This window comes from Ambystoma mexicanum, chromosome 7q (assembly GCF_040938575.1).
Source record: "Ambystoma mexicanum isolate Mex_15411 chromosome 7q, UKY_AmexF1_1, whole genome shotgun sequence".
Lineage (NCBI taxonomy): Eukaryota > Metazoa > Chordata > Amphibia > Caudata > Ambystomatidae > Ambystoma > Ambystoma mexicanum.
The window spans coordinates 638256954-638277819 of record NC_090941.1 but is presented as its reverse complement, the minus strand read 5'-3'; positions in this window follow the sequence as shown (position 1 = coordinate 638277819).

The following is a 20866-nucleotide window of genomic DNA, read 5'->3' as shown; positions in this document are numbered from 1 at the left end:
TCCACACCAATCTACACGAAGAACATACTCAGTGCTCTGACGTAGGCGACAGGCATATTCACGGACGTGCATCTTTATTATTTTTACATAGGCTTTCAGAATGCAGAAACGCAAGACGCATCATGAACTCATCTATAACGCTTGCTCACGCTTCTCTTGAAACCCGTTACCATCATGAGAGGTATAATGGAAACACGATACTGGTCATGGAAATATATGCTACTATAACCTAAAGCACCTATGCACCAAACAGACTACTTAAGCACCAGGCCCGAGTAGGCCTTAAACAAGAGCTCCCGTGGACATTAACAAAGCAAGAGTCAGGTTGCTGATCCTGCAGAAAGAACCCGGTGGAGCAACCAGCCAAGGTCGCAATGTTGCAAACCCACATCCAAGAACAAATCATCAAAGGCACGATGTTGCAACCTCGCACTCCGCGCCTCAACGATAAAGGCACGCCGACAAATTAAACCAGACGCGCAGTAGAAAAAACAATATTAATTGTGCAGAATTCTGCCTCTTTCACGGTCCCTCCCCACGTGACCAAGCCGAACCTGACGAGATGCCAAAACCCAGGAGAGAAAAAGGCGGCTGGGTCCCTCACTACGAGACACAGGCCGATACACTTGAAAGGCTCAATGGACATCTGCTACAGTGGGAGCGGTCAGCCTTCCACCTATGAATAAATCCTCACATTGTCTGCACGTACCCATATTGAAACATTGTTGCAAACATAGGTACACCGAGAGCTGGGAACAACGGTGGTCCCAGCCTGGGAAGCTCACGGATGCACCAATCAGAACATGGGGCTCTTATCTCAGACGTCAGTAATACTAGCCAATCCTCAGGAGTCTTCATGTAACAATTCTTATGTATCTAATTGTAGGGACAACCCAGATATACCACCTGACTACACCTTGTCCACTAATATCATTCTCTATATGTGTACTATACTAACCCTACCACTCGAGCAACCAATTAAGAGTGGCGATAGGTTTTTTGTTAACTTTCTGAAGTGACGCAAGTAGCGCGTCATAATGCAGTAAAAAGGGCCTGCGAGCCCCACGATTGGGTGTGTGTCAGGACGGACGCGTACGATCCTTGACCCATCCCTGCCGTTTTGCCTAAATAAACAGCAGAGTCACCTTGCTCCTTGTGTGTGTCTCATACTCTATCTCGCCTGGGGTATACGGGAGGAGTTGGGGCCTCCCTGCCCGGAGGTCTGCGGACGGCCCGGCCGACCCCGGCAGAATTTCCCCCCGACAAGTTGGAGGCACTGCTGAGATCTGTTTAAGATCAACTTTTATTTTTAGTTTTTCCAGGTACTCCCGTTGCGAGGAGGCCCGGCGGCGCGGCCCCCTCTGCCGTTGCCCCCTTCTGAGGACTACAGGACCATCGCGGAGCTGCGAGAAGACCGGACAGCGCAATCCGGATATTGGCCCTCGGGAGCCGGTTGAGAAGTATCCCGCCCGCGGTCGGCGAGTGTCCAGACGTGGTCCAGACGAGGGGAGGTGGCGAGCCGCTTGGAGGGGTGCACGCAGTCGAGCGGCCCTGCATCGAGAGAACTTGGTGAGCATGACACGCACAACAAGCAATGCGAAATTGTGAGGGAGGGGGAGGAAGTAAATAAGGGAGGAGGGAGGTATTGTACAGATGTGCGGCGAAGGTTTAACTGAGTGTTGCCAATGGAATGAATGGTAGCGAAACGAGTGCGAGAACAGTCGACTAACGTTACGCAACAGAGGGGGGCGGGGCACGAAAACATCACGTGCAGCCGCTCGTAAGACACTGATGGCCTAAATTGCGACTACGTGTGAGGGTGGGTGTGTGTGGTTTCCTACGACTTGACATTTATTGATCAATGAGTAGATGAGGTTTCCTATTGTTCGAGTAAGAAACTCGATAGGTAGATGACGTTTCCCTGTGGGCGGTAGCTAGTTACATAGTTGCCCAAAACGGAAGATAATTGGCTGGTTAAGCCCTCCTGTTGAGGGGCGTATCACACGCGAGGCGACGCAGCGTGCGCAGTCCGGTTATATTATTGATGAGATTACCTTGTTCCAGGAGAGACAGGAAGACAGCTGTAGGGTTAGCGGGGTAGATTGCAAGTGTATTTTGAACTTAAAGAACATAACAAGAATATACCAGTAGCTCGAAGAAATCGGTGACGTCACCAATAGGGTTTTAATAGGATATCGCGTGCATAAGGAACTTTGGGTTGAGAGTGGGGAGGAAGAGAAAGATGATAAGGGAGCAGAGACGGAGATAACGGATAGTTTAGAGGATCGGAAAAGGAGAAGGGGAAAGGGGCGTGGCTGCGCACGGAGAACGCCGGCCACGGCAAGTGTAAAAAAGGGAGAGAACGGAGAAACAGGACGACTGTATAAGATCGTCGTAAGGGGTACGCAGCCGCAGGGGGCTGCGTGCGCTTCGGCCGCAGGGGGCCGTAGGGGAAGGAATATAATATAACATCATATTTATTATTATTGCATAATCTGTCAAGGGATTGTCGTAAGTCCCCACACTTGCGGGGCAAGGTAAGCAATACGAGGTTGTATATTGTAAACTGCTGGTAAAGAGAAGGGTAACAAGGGGAGGGCCACTATGTCATACGGGAGAGGGTCGGGAGGGTGGGGGAACACCCTCACTACCCCATTACAACACATATGCACCACACTGCCACCACATAGGGAGAAATTAATTAAGTACAGCATAGAGTGGACCCAGGGGACGGACAACAAAATGTTAACACCATGGCCGCCTAATGGTAGTTTCGATCCATATGCCCAACATTCACTACTAAACCATCTGCACAATACATACAAGGGGAAGAAGTTGGCAAACCATGTGGAGGTGTTTAACTTATGGAGGATGTTCCAGGGGTCCCGACCAGGACCAAATGGAATGTTCACTATGGGGGAAGCACCGGAAGAAAAGGAGATTAAGAAAGAAGGAACGGATGGGGAAAAGGGGTGCGAAAGCACAAAGAATACGGGGAACGGAGGACAGGGAGGAGAAAAGATTGATAAATCAAACGACATAAAAAAGGAACGGAACAATGAGACACCCATAACACCGGGAGTGAAAACAGAGGGAGGAGGGTTGTACCCTTTAAGAGAATTAGGAGAAATAGAAGGACAGTTCAGGGCGGCTGAAGGATACTCGAACCCGGCATACAGCCCTCCACCATATGTGGCTCATAGGAAGATACCAATGGGGGGAGAAAGGATTGGAGAAGAGCAGACTGTAGAGATAGGAAACGATGAGTGGGTAGCTGCACAGATATTATTGAAATTACGAGGTTCACTAACTGGAGAAGAAAGGGAGGCGGTAAGGAGAACAGACGAGGATAGTGCCAGAGAGAGTGAAATGAGGGGAGAGGAGCTACTATGGCAGAAGGAAGAGATTTTGGAGGAAAAATTAGCAAAACTAAGGGATGAGCAGAATGAATTGATCAAACAACTTGAGAGGGAGGAAAGAGAGAGAGTGAGGAAAAGGAAAGAAGGTAAGAACGAATTGGAAAAATTAAGAGAACGAAATGAGGAGCAAAAGAGAGAAGCTGAAAGGGTAAAAGCAGCAGCAGATAGGGTATCAAGAGTAGTGCTGAGGGAGAAGAAGAAGGAAGAAGAAGAAAAGGAAAAGGAAATGGAAATATGGAGAAGGAGGGTACTATCAGAGACGGCTAAGAAATATGAAGAGGGGAAGGTAATAGAGAGCATAGTAGAAAGAGAAAGGGTAAAATCGGAAAGGAAGAAAGAGGATGAAAGAATATTGGAACAGATGAGCAACGAAGTAATGGAGGAATTGAAAAGAAAAAGGGAGGAAAATAGTAGGGAAATGGAGGAGAGAAGTGAAGGGGGAAGAGAAGGGAGGAGTAGGGAGAGTGAAAGATGGGGAGATGTATATAAAAGTAGAGAGGTAGCAACAACATCAGCACTAGGGGGAACAGTTGGTAACAACGAAAGGGGAGAAAGAGACTTAATAGACTTAAAAACAGTAACAATAAAAGGAAAAAAGGCAGAGTGGGGGGTGCCATTTATGAATGACTTTTGCAGTGAGGAGGAAGAAGGAGTGGAGAAGGATGGAAGAAAGAGTGAAAGGGAAAGCTTAGATAAGCTATACCTCACTAGGACAAACATAGATTCGCCCTGGATGAGTAGAAGATGGGAGGAGCTGGAGAGAAGTAAGGAGGGAGTGAAAAGAATAGGGGAAACACAAACCCATGAAACCACGCCACCCACATCTCCATCACGCCCTCCCACGTCACACCATACATGTTCAACTACCGCACGCTCACTGCACAGAATAAAGCTCGCGCCCTTCATGAACGAAATTACACCTTATGCATGTCGGCTTAGGGACCTCCCTAGTCGCAGGCAAGACAGACAAATAGACATACCCATATTGAACACAGGAACTGACGAAAAAAAGGGAAAGGCAGAAGAGGGAGGTAGGAGCAGAGGTAGTAAGGATGAATTTGAAGTAGTAAAGGAAACGGGGGAAGAGGAGGGGTGTGAAGACTCAATATTATGGAGCGTAAAGGGTGACACGAGACAGAATTTAATGCCACTGTTGGAGAGAGGAGGGGTTAGACCACAGTATGTACCTTGGAAACATACGGATAAAGAAAATATAAAATGTAGGCTCCCATCACTAAGTGGAGGTGCGGGTAAGTGGATATATGAAATGGAAAAACACACCGCAGGACAGAAACTAGCAGTAGGAGATGTGAAGGGCCTGTTAATATCAATATTAGGGGATAGAGCGGATGACATTTGGAAAAGAGCGGGATTCCATGGGGTAACAATAACGAACACATCGCATGATGGGGCACCATTTGCAAACTGTAGACATGCGCTATGGCAGGCACTGAGAGTGCAGTACCCAGACACATCAGACATAGGAGCCATTACTTCCCGTAAGATGGGTGAAAATGAGGACCCTGTTGATTATATCCAGGATATTCAAGAGAAGTGGCGCATGGAAACTAGAGAACAATGGGACAAAACACCAGCCATATTTTATCATATACTAGTACAAGGGCTCCCAGAAGGGGTTCAGAAACAACTAAAGAAAGTAGTGGGGATGGAAGCAAAACCATGGCCAGAAATACAACTGACTATAGTACATCACTGCAGGACATGGCAAGGAAAAATGAAACAAAAGGAAGAGGATAGGAAAACAGAAGAGGCCAAACTAGTACAGAAAAAACTTACTAAATACACAATGGAAGGGGCACTAATAACTACGCCCACACCAATGGCCCAAAGCCCAACGCAAGTAGTGGCTGCACAAGATCCCGCCCAAATAGCGCCTCCACAAGGTGTAATACAGCAAGTACCGCCTCTGCAATTACACGCACCAAACATGGGAGGAGGGTACCCAATGCAAGGAACTGGGTATTATAGTTATAACAGAGGGAGAGGAGGGTTTATGAGGGGGAGAGGATACGGATATAATACCCAACAACAGGCTGGGGGACTTAGAAATTACTACCCCACAGGGCAACCCGTATACCAGGACAACACAGGGAGCTTCCCATGGCAAAGCAGGGAACCACCCGTGTGTTGGAGCTGCGGACTATTAGGACACATGTCACGTACATGTAGGGTCAGGCCAGGAACACCAGCATGGAATGAACAAGCACAACCTAGGACCTCACAAGAACAGCAGGGCATACAACAACAGCAGATGTCACAAAAAGGGAGTGACCCACAACAACAAACAACACAACAGCCACAAACCTATTCACTGCCACAACAACAAATAACACAGCAACTGCCACCGCCACAACAACAAGTAGCGTTAATACAACCACCACCCCAAGCTCAACAAACGCAATTGGGTAGGGTGACGGTGTTGGGACACAACCCTTACACAGGGAATGGCCAATCATTGTACCCCCAATAGGCCAGCCCACAGACGGCCTTGGTGTGTCCCATCCTGTCAGTAACACCTAATAGTGCGGAGGAACCACCCATAGAGGTAACGATAGGTGACAAAAAATTATCATTTCTTGTTGACACCGGGGCAACCCGGTCTTGCATAAGGGAAGGTAAATTTAAGATGTCAGGCGAAGCCATGAACACCCAAGGATTTTCTGGGGCTAAAGGGTTGGTTCCATTTACTGATAACGTTCCCTTATCTATTGGAGATTATGATCTGTCAGTTCCACTTTTGTATTATAGTGCCTCACCAGTAAATATACTGGGGAGAGACATAATGAACAGGTTGAATATGACGATCTCCTTTACAGAGGATGGCATAATTTGCTCTACTCCAGGGATTAACATGCTCGCAGCACGACAGATTTTACAAGCATACTGTGGACAGACAGCGATTAGGGCGGAGCCAGTAGATGGCGAGCTATTCCAGTATGGCACAGACATGGCATTTGCATGGATGCCAGGGATAGAAGGGAAAATATGGAGGAGGCCAGCAGCCTATCTGTTCCGACCAGAAACACCAGTTAATGAACTGGAAGGGAAGGTGTTTGTAATGGACATTGAGAGCATTATTGCAACAGCTGATTATGTTGCTGTGCACGCCCAAGATAAAGAAGGGAGAGCATGGAGGGCGGTGATAGCACTAGCAGAAGGATGTAGGCTGACCCAGGTGTCAGATGAAGAGCTGTTCTCAGAAGAAAAGGAAGAAGATGAAATGGTGTTCATGATGAGTGTAGAAATATGGCTAAGAGTGGCTCACAAACAAGTAGCACAGAAAATTGCAATGGCACTTGAGGCACCCGCAGGCACCCCAGTCCCGTTTTTTAAGGAGGATATGTCAAAGGTGCCCAAATCATTATGGACTATTAGCCCTTATGACGTGGGATGCATAAAAAGCATAGGGGGTGTAAGGATAAAATTGAAAAAAGGTGCCATACTACCAAGAGTGAAACAGTACCCATTGTCAAAAGAGGCAGATGAAGGCATATATGAAACCATAACGGCCCTTATAAACAATGGCATATTGGTCCCCTCAGAATCACCATGTAACACAGCTGTGTACCCGGTGCGCAAGGCTAAAGGGGGGTCTTGGCGCTTCATACAGGACCTCAGACCCTTGAACAACATAGTAGAAGCAGAGTATCCAGTAACAGCAAACCCGGCCACAATATTGTGTGGCATTCCAGCAGAAGCATCACGATTTACAGTGATTGACCTTAAAAATGCTTTTTTCTCAATACCATTACACCCAGACTCACAAGATTTGACAAGCTTCACTTACCGAAATACAAAGTGGAAACATACCAGATTACCACAGGGGTATTGTGAATCACCCTCAATTTTCAATAGAGTAATACAGATGGATTTGGGTAACGTTGAGGTGGAAAGCACAGTGTTACAGTATGTGGATGACATAATAATTTGCAGTACAAACGAAAGTAAATGTAGAGAGGACTCCTTAAAGATGTTGACAATATTGGCTGAAAAGGGGTACAAGGTAGACATGGAAAAGATACAATACTGTCAGGAACAGGTACTTTACATTGGCCAACTGATATCCCAACATGGAAGAAGGATTGCACCACAAAGAGCACAGGCCATCTCAAGCACTCCCGTGCCACAGACTGTGAGAGAACTGCAGCAATTTCTGGGGCTGTGCAACTACTGTAGAGCATGGGTATTTGATTACAGCTCATACATAGGACCCCTGCTTGAGGGTTTGAAGGAAGCAAATAAAGGGGAGAAAAAGTTGGGATGGACTATGGATATGAGGGAAGCATTTGACGAATTGAAAGACGCGATATCAACTGCTCCAGTACTGGCATCCCCAGACTATGAGCGACGCTTTTTTATATTTTCACATTGCGACTCAGCAGTGATGAAGGCAGTATTGGCACAAAAAACGAGCATGGGATATAAACCAGTAGCATTTTACAGCGGACACTTAGACCCTGTGATGTTAGGCCACTTCCCTTGTGAACAAGGTCTCGCTGCAGCCGCCTTTGCAGTAGAAAAAGCATCAGCAATAACTATGGGGTGTCCAACTACACTGTTTGTGGAACATGCATTATTTGCAATATTGAATAAACCCAAGTCCACACTAACGACACAAAGGGCATCAGGTTATGAGATCATTTTGTCTAGGGCTGAACTAGCGATTGTTAGATGTAGCACTGTTAACCCTGCAAGGTTCCTAGCAGAAGTAATTGAAGAGGGAGATTACGCCCACGACTGCACCCAAATAACTAAAATGTACTCATGTACTAGAAAAGTTGAGGAAAACGCACTAGAGGGAGGTGAGCTTTTGTTTATTGATGGGTCATCAACTATTGATCAAGGAGATGGGATACGAAGGACTGGGGCAGCAGTGGTAAAAATGATGGCGGCTCCGGTGTGTGTGGCTATGAAATGTGTACAGTTACCACAGCATTACTCTGCTCAAGCCGCTGAACTAGTTGCACTAATATTGGCACTGAAAGAAAGTTTTAACAAACGTGTAACAATATATTCCGACAGTGCATATGTTACATCCACTGTCCACTCAGGGCTAACAAAATGGAGGAGAAGAGGGTTTAGGAGAGCTGACGGCACTCCAGTGCAACATGCCCTCTTGTTGGCTGAATTAATTGAGGTAATAAACGACCCCCAAGAGCTAGCCCTAGTAAAATGCACCGCACACACCAATGGTGAAGACCATGTCTCAAAAGGGAATGCAGCAGCAGACGCACATGCGAAATATGCTGCATACTTTGGTGAGATATGGAACCCCACAGACTCACAGAGAGGGAGAGGGAGGGGAATAGCTAGGGAGATGTTAATAAAAGAAGGGTACACCCATCTCCCAGCCACACAGATTATGGAACTACAAGCGGCTGCACCAATGGCCGAAAAAGAAGTATGGGTAAAAAGAGGATGTACAATGTCCCCAACCGACGCACTATGGCGCCAGGGTGGCATGGGGAAAGTTGTAATACCGTTGGCACTGTTAAATACCGCCCTGAGCCAATTACATCACCCTGCCCATACAGGCAAGGAAATAATCGCAGCACGAATTAGAGAAGATTGGTTTTGTCCTGAGTTAAACTCTCATGTGTCAAATTTTATCAGCAATTGCCTCACATGTCAACAGTTTACGGCCGGTCATACTTTAAAAGTGATAAGAGGTACCATACCCCGGCCAGAAGGACCTTTTCGGCACCTTCACATTGACTATGTTGATATGATCAACATATGTCAAGGTAATAGGTATATGATTGTAGTAGTATGCCCATTTTCTAGGTGGATTGAAGCAGGGCCCTGTTCACACCCTGATGCGTTTAGAGCAGCCAAATTCATAGTAAGGGAGGTCTTCCCCAGGTGGGGAGTGTGCGAGGTGTTAAGATCAGACAACGGCCCACATTTCGCAAACGAAATGTTCCAACATATCACATCCCTGCTGAACATTAAACACAAATTTGCATGTGCATACCACCCACAGGCTAATGGCGTATGTGAACGCCTGAATGGCTTATTGAAAGAGGCAATTGCAAAAATACAACAAACAACAAAGAAAAGTTGGTTGTATTGCCTTCCGTTAGCTTTATTTGAACTTAGAAATAGGCCAGGGTCCGACCACCACCTCACCCCCCACGAAGTGGTTACTGGACGTCAAATGCGCCTTCCCCTAACCCCAACGTCAAGGGCATTCACCGACCACGAAAATTCAGCGAGTGTGTTAGGTGATGAAATGTATCAATATGTGTCTTCTTTGATTACTAGTGTCGTATTTGTGTCTCAACAGCTCGAGCGCACACGGGGCGGGTCTACCAGCAATCAAGAAAAAGGCGCAAGTACAGAATTGGGAAAGGAGAACTTGTGCAAACTTGCCAAAGGTGACCACGTGCTACTTCGCAATTTCAATAGAAAGTGGAACGAGAAGAGGTTCACTGGCCCCCATCTGGTAGAGGACGTATCAACAAGAGCAGTAAAACTAAAGGATAAGCGTGCCTGGAACCACCTACATGACGTAAAGATCTACAAACTGCAGACCCGCCCCAGCGCCAACGACAGGTCCATTGGAAGAACAGCAACAACATCCCCGACAGCGGAAGAAAGTTCCACCACAGACAACGACCCAATTGTTCCCTCGGAGACGATAACTGACGAAGAAGGGGGTGATCCCCATACTGCCCACCCCATGGTCACACGCTCAAAGAGTAAAAATACTTCCGCCATCTGAGCGCAAACCCCCCCCCCATTGACTGCTAAGTACAGTTGTAACTAAAACTGAAGGACATTGCTTGCACCAATACACATGTAAACACGTGAATGTTCTCTTTTTTCTCTCGTACATACAGGAACTGCGTAATATTGTATTGTTAAGAAAAAGCTAATTAACAAGTTCAGTGTACAGGCGTAGATGGTACTCCCAGACGATAACTACCCAGAAGAATTGTCACACCAATTTGTATACGAAATAACAAGGCCAACATACCTAAAAAGGAGAAGGGTACGTGTCTACTACACAGCCTTCCTCCTGGCCATAGAATATTCCATGCCCCACCTCCGCCCGTACTTGCCGGTCCTAAGAGACCGATCGCTTAGAGTAGCGTGGGAGCAGCTCTTCGCCTGGGCACTGAATGACTACTTGATAGGGAGAGCTTAAAGGAAACAAAACTAACATTTAATAACGAGCACTTTTGAGAATTTTTAGGCGGGCAACTTTAACGTCACAAGAATACGCTGCCAGGACTGCAGCAAGGTAAGAGCAAAATGCCGGTGAGATTAGCATATGTAATAAAAATAATAGGGATTTTTATGATCACCGGGTTCTTGGCTGCCTCTGTCTGGCAGTACAGCTATGCTATTGATTTTATTGCTGCACCCAAACCTAATATACCCCCGTTCCCTGCTGCAACAGGTGTTACGTCAGGTGGCAATAGTAATTTTGCACCCAAGCAAAATAGAGTTAAACGCAGCACATACTCAGACAATAAAGGTATTGATAATTATGTACAAGATTCAGCACACGTCACAAACAACATATGGTACCAGCACATGACCCGCATTGGTAAGCAGACAACTGAGGATAGCTGTTACGTTTGCTCATTAATACCATACGCCATGAGCGCTTCACGAACATTTGTTGCCACAGAAATAGATGAAAAAACAGCACAGTGCATAATATATTTGGCCCTGTTCCAAACGAAAGGAAGATTTCAAGGAACAGTAGTGCACATGACATGGAAAACAAGAGACTCATACCCATATGAAAACAACTTCCTCAAGACCTATCTGAGTTATCATAAGACCAGTTTACATGCTGAAGCATTCAGGTACATAACAAGTGGCCCTGCAAAAGGAGAAACAAAGAAGGTAACACTGCAGTATCTACCATGTGATTGGTACGCCACTGAAGTTCCGGGTAAACAAGGATGCTGGGAGAGGCCGCTACTGACGATAACAGGAAAGGTGTATCTGGGCAACAGCCGGGAGATAGGAGTGATTGGCAGCAACATGGTAACAAAAGAAACTATCTCAACTATCGAGACACACAATCATCGATGTTGGACGACGTGGATCAAGTATGTACCAATGCTCACGTGGGTAGAAGAAGATGAAGACCCAATAACTATATTACCATTGACTGCGCCCAAAATATGCTACCAGCATAAAGGAGAGGTGGACGTAGGATATAACACCAATTGTGCAAGCGTGATGGAATTACCTGAGGGGGGAGCGGGAACAGCAGTAATAATGGACCATTATTGGGCCTGTGGAGAAAAGGCATATCATACACTGCCTCCCCTGTGGAATGGTGTGTGCACAATGGTACACGTCAATGTACCATCACTAGTGGTACCTAAGAAGCATGTCGATGTGGCAAAATTTCCTAAAATGGATGAAGGGGATAGGAGAAGAAAGAGATCTGCACCACTTCAGAAGGAGCAAGAGAACAGGACCAACAGCAATGATACTGTCCTAAATAGGAGAAAAAGACAAGGAGAGCCACTGACAGGAAATTACCTGTGGGGAAGGTCGGAAACGGAACTAACATCAATACCGCCAGAACACAGACTATTCAGCAGAGCAGCAATGTTCTTCTCCTCAATAATACATCCGGGACTGCAGGCATACGCAAACGCAAAATGGCTCCAAATAACCAGATGGGAACTAATGATGACCATCAATTCAACAGTAAATGGGTTCAACGCAATTAAAGAGGAGCTGCGAGCTGTAAGGATGGTAGCACTCCAGAACAGATATGTATTGGACCTTCTCACAGCAATGGAAGGAGGAGTTTGTGCAAAGATAGGACAATCTTGCTGCACGTTCATACCTGCCAACGATGCTGACAATGGTACACTGACAGAAGCAGTTTCACAATTGGCCCAGATGCACTCCAAAATGATGGACGAAAGTAACGGTGTAGACAAGGATAAGAGCTGGTTTTCACTATTATGGTCATGGATGCCATCTTGGCTGTCAGATGGACTGAAAATAATAGTGGGGTGTACTATTTTGGCTGGAGCTACCCTGATCATAATTAGATTTTGGAAGGCCCGGAAGGCACGCACGACTGACAAGTTGCTGGAAATGGTGGGAATGCACCCCTTAATGCCAGCAGATGACGGCCAGCATACAGGTGTGATAATACAAGAAAGGGAGAAGTTGCGCACCCAAATCATCACCAATCATCTAGACCCACCATCAGTGAAGATCGAGAACCCAAGGAACCCCAGGAGCTACATAGGAAGATGGGTATACTGTACTCCTGGAGGAACATGTGAATACATGTATTGGTCATTTGAAGATCATGTAAACCATTATGGACATCTCGGAGGGATAACTAAGATATGGAGGGTAAGAGGAGATAACGAGAAGGATATGTTTGTGGTCGACAAGTCGACCAGAGGGGGGACTGAAGTGGGAGAATGGAAGACCAGGCTCCCGTCCTTCGCCTCTCGCGCTTGGCCTAGAGGGTCACGGCCCAGACACCCGCCGCGAGAAGAGTTTGTCCATTTACCAGACGACCAGGTACCCTGGTACAGGAACATACGGATGTGTCCACCTGCCTGCCCAGCAGCCCGCACTGGCCATGCCGACACCCGCGGCTCGGATCAGCTAGACTAAAAACCACACGTCGTTAGAGATGCCATGACGACCTAGACGACGGGAAGCACATCTGTACAAATATACACACTTAACATTTCCACACCAATCTACACGAAGAACATACTCAGTGCTCTGACGTAGGCGACAGGCATATTCACGGACGTGCATCTTTATTATTTTTACATAGGCTTTCAGAATGCAGAAACGCAAGACGCATCATGAACTCATCTATAACGCTTGCTCACGCTTCTCTTGAAACCCGTTACCATCATGAGAGGTATAATGGAAACACGATACTGGTCATGGAAATATATGCTACTATAACCTAAAGCACCTATGCACCAAACAGACTACTTAAGCACCAGGCCCGAGTAGGCCTTAAACAAGAGCTCCCGTGGACATTAACAAAGCAAGAGTCAGGTTGCTGATCCTGCAGAAAGAACCCGGTGGAGCAACCAGCCAAGGTCGCAATGTTGCAAACCCACATCCAAGAACAAATCATCAAAGGCACGATGTTGCAACCTCGCACTCCGCGCCTCAACGATAAAGGCACGCCGACAAATTAAACCAGACGCGCAGTAGAAAAAACAATATTAATTGTGCAGAATTCTGCCTCTTTCACGGTCCCTCCCCACGTGACCAAGCCGAACCTGACGAGATGCCAAAACCCAGGAGAGAAAAAGGCGGCTGGGTCCCTCACTACGAGACACAGGCCGATACACTTGAAAGGCTCAATGGACATCTGCTACAGTGGGAGCGGTCAGCCTTCCACCTATGAATAAATCCTCACATTGTCTGCACGTACCCATATTGAAACATTGTTGCAAACATAGGTACACCGAGAGCTGGGAACAACGGTGGTCCCAGGCTGGGAAGCTCACGGATGCACCAATCAGAACATGGGGCTCTTATCTCAGACGTCAGTAATACTAGCCAATCCTCAGGAGTCTTCATGTAACAATTCTTATGTATCTAATTGTAGGGACAACCCAGATATACCACCTGACTACACCTTGTCCACTAATATCATTCTCTATATGTGTACTATACTAACCCTACCACTCGAGCAACCAATTAAGAGTGGCGATAGGTTTTTTGTTAACTTTCTGAAGTGACGCAAGTAGCGCGTCATAATGCAGTAAAAAGGGCCTGCGAGCCCAACGATTGGGTGTGTGTCAGGACGGACGCGTACGATCCTTGACCCATCCCTGCCGTTTTGCCTAAATAAACAGCAGAGTCACCTTGCTCCTTGTGTGTGTCTCATACTCTATCTCGCCTGGGGTATACGGGAGGAGTTGGGGCCTCCCTGCCCGGAGGTCTGCGGACGGCCCGGCCGACCCCGGCAGAATTTCCCCCCGACACAACCCTCACGATTAGTTTCATATTGCACTGCCAATGGGTGATGGGTTGCTGACCTGCCACTGTTGCCCCATAAGGATGAGCCAAGGCTAGCCCATCAAAAGCACTCTCAAGCACTTCTGGGATGGCTATAATTCGGGGAAACGTAGCTTCTCTTTGACAGTTTAAGTTCCTCAGCTTGCATGCCCAGTGTGCCATGCAAGGCTCAAGGCGTTTTGCTTTCCCAGCCTTGACAGGCCCACTGTGGATGGAGGCTGGTGAGCATAGGGGCTGCGCCCGAGCATCCCTGCACCTTTAGACCTTCCTGGGCAGTTTTTAAGAGGTGCTCTGGCTGTGCATGCCCTCTGGAATAAGGCATCTCCCTCTGCTTCCCTGTTCCTGTTCATGCCGCGCAGGAGCTGGAAGGCGATTGTGGTAGGTAGCAATGTCACAGGGGCTTCAGGCAAGGACAGAATGTTTTATTTTATATATGAATGTATGTATCTATATATGTATGTACGTACGTACGTACGTACGTACGCATGTATGCTTGCAGGCAAGTGTTTGTATCTATAAATGTATGAGAGTAAATTAGTGTCTGTTGTCTGTGTGCATGAGTGAATGTTCATTCATTTTCATTTATTTTGTCATTTGTTATAGCACCTTTCACTAAAATGATGGTCCCAATCCGCTTTTGGATGAATGTCCTCGGAGGGACCAGAGTCCAGAAATTTGGGAGAGTTTGGAAGGTGCTATTATGCGTGTGTGCATTTCAGTGATTAAAGTTATGCAAGGGTGGCCAAGACCCTGGTAGTCACCCATATCTAAATGGAGTGTGTATGGATGCAGCAGAGGGATACTATGGACTAAAGGGGGGGTTGTGTTTACAGAGATAGAGAATTATATGGGAAGCTACAGTTCGAAATGTCATTTAAAGTAGCTTAATTGTTATGGCAGAGGTTATGTGCAATATTGTTTGTGCTATGAGTGTGTACAGGGTGTGTGGAGTGAAAGCGTGCCTTCCACTAAGTTGTGAAGGTTCGGTGTGCAAGAGGAGAAATGGGTTAGCTGTACAAACAACAATGACTGTTTCCTTGGTTTCATTGATGTATAAGGAGCAGTGCTGCATTTCACAGGCAATCTAAGTGCTTGATGAATGCGGAATACTCACCTTCTGAGAGGTTCTTAGAGAGAGATTGCCATCCCTAGTTCCTTTTAGTGTAAAACTGAGGACCCCATTTTATTATTACATGCAGTGGCCTGGCTCACCATCCTGTGCTTTAGAGTTACCTGCCACGAGATATTAATGGATGTATGAATGGAAGTGTGAATGAGAGAAATGAATGAATGGATGTGAATTAGAGAAATTAATGAATGGATGCATGTGTGCTGAAAAGTTGGTCTCTGACTGTGGGCGGGGATGTGAGTGGGGAGGGTATTTGTGAAGACAGGATATAGCATGTTTTATTGAGCAGCAAAAGAAAAGATGTTAAGTGTTTTAATACGTGGCAAAACTGGCATACATTGGTGGGCCAGGCTAGATATACTTTCATACTGTGGCATGGCATGTTTCCATGGGCATCAAGTGTAAAGCAAACCTGATAAGTGTTATTACATGGCAAGAATGACCTACGCTGGTAGGCCAGTCTTGATATATTTACATACAGTGATATGTCATGTTTTAATAGTCATCAAGAGTAGAGCAAACATGATAAGTGCTATTACATGGCAAGACTGCCCAATGCTGGTGGGCCAGTCTGAATATATGTTCTTATAGTCACATGGCTGCCACCATTTAACGCTGAGAGCTAGAGATCTATATAAGCCTAGTTGTCTAGCATCTCCAGTTTCTCCCAACAATTACTGAAGATGAGACACTTGCAGCGTGAAACAAACTGCCGGCAGGGTAAGTCAGTTTATTTAGTTTTCAGAACAGTGAGCCTTTACTAACTTAGACCCCAAAAACCTTTCGCATTGTGGTGCATACCACAACATTAGCCCATTGAGAAGCACACTAGCGGGTTGCTCGTATTTTCTCCCTCTTACTCACAGCTATAGACGGATCAAGTGTACCGCGTCCCAGTTGCCTGGTGGCGCCGTCATGAGCTTTACACTCCGAGAAGCGATTGCAGGTATATTCGTCAGTGGTAAGCATTGCAAGGCTTCCAACCCTCTGAATGTTATATATATTTTCACACCCGGTTCTTAAATGAGCTTTCTCTTTATAGTTACTGATCCCTCTGCATAAACATCAACCGGATCAACTAGCAAACCAGGTTGCCGCTTTCACAACATTTGCCCAGGTTCTTCTATCCACCATCAATGTGAGGTTATATTAATTTGGGGCTTCAGAGGCTTTTTCCATTGATTTTCAAGCTTACTGCATAGAGAACTATTTGTACAGCGATCCTGGATGAAGGAAGCCTTTTTTGACATAACCCTTTGCTGAATAATGGTACAGAGAAGATTACACAACAAGGTAAATATTGTTTAGATTGCATGTTTTGGCAAGCCTGTGGCACACTGCACGAGGGTGGGATTTATGTTGCATCATGAATCAAAAGAAAACAATTGAGTTCTCAAACCCCATGTTTGCTGTGTTCACAGATGCACATCCGATTAGAGGACCTGGCAGTCTCCCTGGGCCCACTTGAAGAGCACCCTACCACAATCTCCTAGAGGTATTTCTATTATTGTTAATTAATGCCACCTGTGGGCTTACAAGGAGTCTTAAGTTGCTCCTATTTTTTCAAGACTTGTGGCACTAATGGCAATGATTTTGGCTTTTCTCTGTGTTCTGCAGTGTAAAAATCCAATTGTTGAAAGAGACACAAGTTCTGAGTCAAGAGCATACATAATTATGGAGCCTTAAACAAAGTGTGAATTCATCTACCAGCTCCTGAGAAATGTTCACCAATCTTGTTGGACTAATGAACTGAAACGGGTCTAGCAATAGCCACTGTTAAATTACAATTTCCTATGTATAAACCCATGGTACTACAGTGAGAAATGAATCTCCATGTTATCTGATATTAGTTTTCACACTTGTCTACCTCATCTTGGTTTATTTAAACCAGCAAGTCCTAACTTAGTTAGCACGTCAGTCACTTTAGCCCTTTATTAACATGCTGTTTAGATTTGCACTTTCATTGTATAACATTTGAATTGTCTAATTTTGATCGTCTCTTTGATTGTATGTATGCATTCCTGTGTGTTAGACGTTTTTAACCACAGAGTGTCTTTTTAATATTTATTGATTAAAGTTAATTCTAATATCTGTATATTCATTGTAGTATTTCCACCCACATGGGTTGGGGCCTTTTTTCCTTGGGTTTGCAGTTACTGAGTTTTTCCTGATCTCATTTTTGTTGAATGGTAATAATTGACTCCGGGGCGAGGTCGTATACTCATATGGGTGCATCACAATTTTCCCTATTTTTCTCAGTGCGTAAAGGAGAGGATGTCATGGAGAAATGAGTGACAGTCGAGAGAGAGGAGTGGTAAAAGAGGGAGAAAATTGAGTGAGAGGAGGAAAGAACAGTTAAGGTAAAGAGACTCAAATGAGCACTAAGAAGGGTACAACTGAAAGGGGACCTGGAGCAAAATGAGGAGGAGCAAACTGGAAAAGGACCGGCAAGTAGACTAGCTGAAAGAAGAAGAAGCAGACATCTGGGAAGGAACGGGACATATGAGCAGTGCCGGAATAAACCCTGTGGAGGCTCCCATGCAGTCGAAAATTTCAGGCTCCCCCCCTTCGCTCTTATCTCTCAATACGTTTTAAATGTTACCAACCAACAATTTTAATGAAGGGGTGATTTTTTCACGTGCCAAATCACTGGCTTGCACAACTCTTTGATGGGAAGCCTCAGGGAGAGTATATTTACTGACCGCAGCAAAATTCTTGAGGCAACGTTTAAATCCCACAGCCCCTATGTCTCACCAAAATGGATACCATCACGACATTAGACGTCAGTCAGGGTTGTGCGGGTAACTGTGCAATATTGTTTTGCAGGACATTTGATAGCAAAGTCATCAGTGCCAGGGTAGGTTGTGCCACGGTTCAATAAGGAACACTTGTGGGCGTGCTCTGTAACTACTCACCACCCTTCTTGGCTATTTAATTGGGTATAATGACTGTGCCTTTTAGTATGTATTTTAGGGGCTTGTTACGTGCTGCCACCGCTATAGCACTTTGATACAGTACATGTATATTGAGAAAAGTGTACGTTTTGTCAAATGTATTTTGCAACCAAGTACTTTATATCACTGCCTCGATATGTTGACCTCAATTTAAGTGGCAGTGGTAAATTCATATTTTAGGACACGCCCATTGAAACACTTTCCATTCTGTGACTCTTTTCAAAACTGGCCTTACTATATTGGAGCTGGTGCTTTTGGAGTAAATAATTGCAATATGTTCATTATGCTTTCTTTTTGTTTTACGCGTACAATTTGCACATTTCTAACTACAATAATTAGACATTTTACACTGAATGTGCATACCAACGATTTGCACATAATCTCCATATTGAAAATATTTGCACGCTGCAACATAACATCTTGAAAAAGTTGGTTTGAATAAAACAAAATCTCAGAGGGTGCGTTGACACGTTGCATTATTTAAAAAACCCTAGTCATGAAGACATCTTTGCACAGCACTACGAACAAAGACACACATTATACCACACATTATACCACCAATCTGCAATCCCCTCCACCACCTAACAACTGACAGGGGCCAGGCGTATTCGGTGATAGCATTGTCGGGTCACTTACCAGATGAGGGTCATCTGTCCGAGTACCCGCCCAGGCAGGCCACACAAGAAAGTCGCTTTTACTGTGCCCCTCCACCACTGGCCCATGAGAGTAGGAATCCTCTGCAGGATGGCCGTGGCCATCCGAGCCTGGAGGGGCCGCTGATGACTTGACTGCTCCTGCCTGCCTGCCCATGCGCACCATCCAGAGTGTGTCTTAGACTCACTAAGTCTGTGTTTGGGCCCTGGCTGGCACGCACAGGCACGCAGGTAAAAAAAAGAAACAGAAAACCTGAAAAAGCCAAGTTGGACTCAGCAGTAGGGCCTACAGGTGGACGTGATGGGAGACAGATCAATATGATTTTTGGGGAAGAATGCTTTCAGAAAATGTTTACAAAAATGCTAACTCTGTTCCAGGGTGTCCAGACCCGGGGCACAAATCCAAAATCCAAATTAAGCATTGGTGGGTGCTGGAGACACTAAAAGTAAAATCTTGGCGTCCTAATGGACAACGAACTAACACTAGAACCACAACTAAACACAATAATCAAAACATTTTTATTCCTCCTGCACACAGTAAAAGGATCCTACTGTTCCTTTCCTTCACCAATAAAACGCTCACCATCATCTCCCTCATCATGCCCAGAATAGACTTAACCAACAGCCTATATACCTTATAATGCTGGCGTGCCTTTTAAGGAAACGACAATGTATCAAAAACACAGCAGCCAGATTACTGCTCAGACTACCACAAAGGGATCACATCACCCCAGTACTAAAAATGCGACATTAGCTACCAATCAAAAAACGAATAAGGTTCAAAACAATGTGAATAATGTACAGAGCAATCCACGGCCGAGGAGCAGAATTCCTATAAAAGAAAATAACCATCTACCTTCCTACAAGACCACTGAGATCAAGTAACAACGTTCGCCCACAACCAAAACCATACAACAAAAGAAACCTCAGAGGATCGTCACTCTCCCACCTGGCAGCAAAAACGTGGAATTGGTTCCCAAAAAACATACGCAATACAAAGGATCACTTGAAATTCAGAAAACTACTTAAAACTGGGGACCGTCACAACCTCTCATGCCCACAAAACCACTAGAAAACCACAGAGGAAAGCCACCACCTTGTGCAGTGCTTGTCGATTAATCTGCCACATAATGTCCAACACACAGGACTGACAGAGATTATGAGCACAGAAGCCCAAAACAACGAGGTAAGAAAACTCCCTCCGACCAAACTCTAAAACCTCAATTTCTGTATAGACTTCTCTAGACAAACATACACAACCACATCTCTGCACAGCAATCCGCATGCATGTCATCACACTTCAGCAACCAACAAACAACATATAGAGGTGAGCAGCAGCATGTACCGATCCGTAAACCGTATGCAAGCTCATCGAACGGTGCAAACTGAACTGAAGCTGTCAACAGGACATCACAACTTTGGCTCTACCTATTCCCGATATACACCACTAACTGTCCACACCCTTCAGACCCGCCAGAGTGCCAGGGGGCCACTGCAGTGGTGACAGTGCACTGCACCAGTACCCTTTAACATTAACATATGCAGAAGAGAACAATGCTCATTTGATCACAAAAGAACGTACAATAGATATGATATCTGATTTGATGGGAAGGAGTGAGCTTCTTACAATTGGGTGAGTCTGAGAGACATTCTGGTCAGGTTATGGAGGCGGGAAAATGGAACAGTCACCGGGAA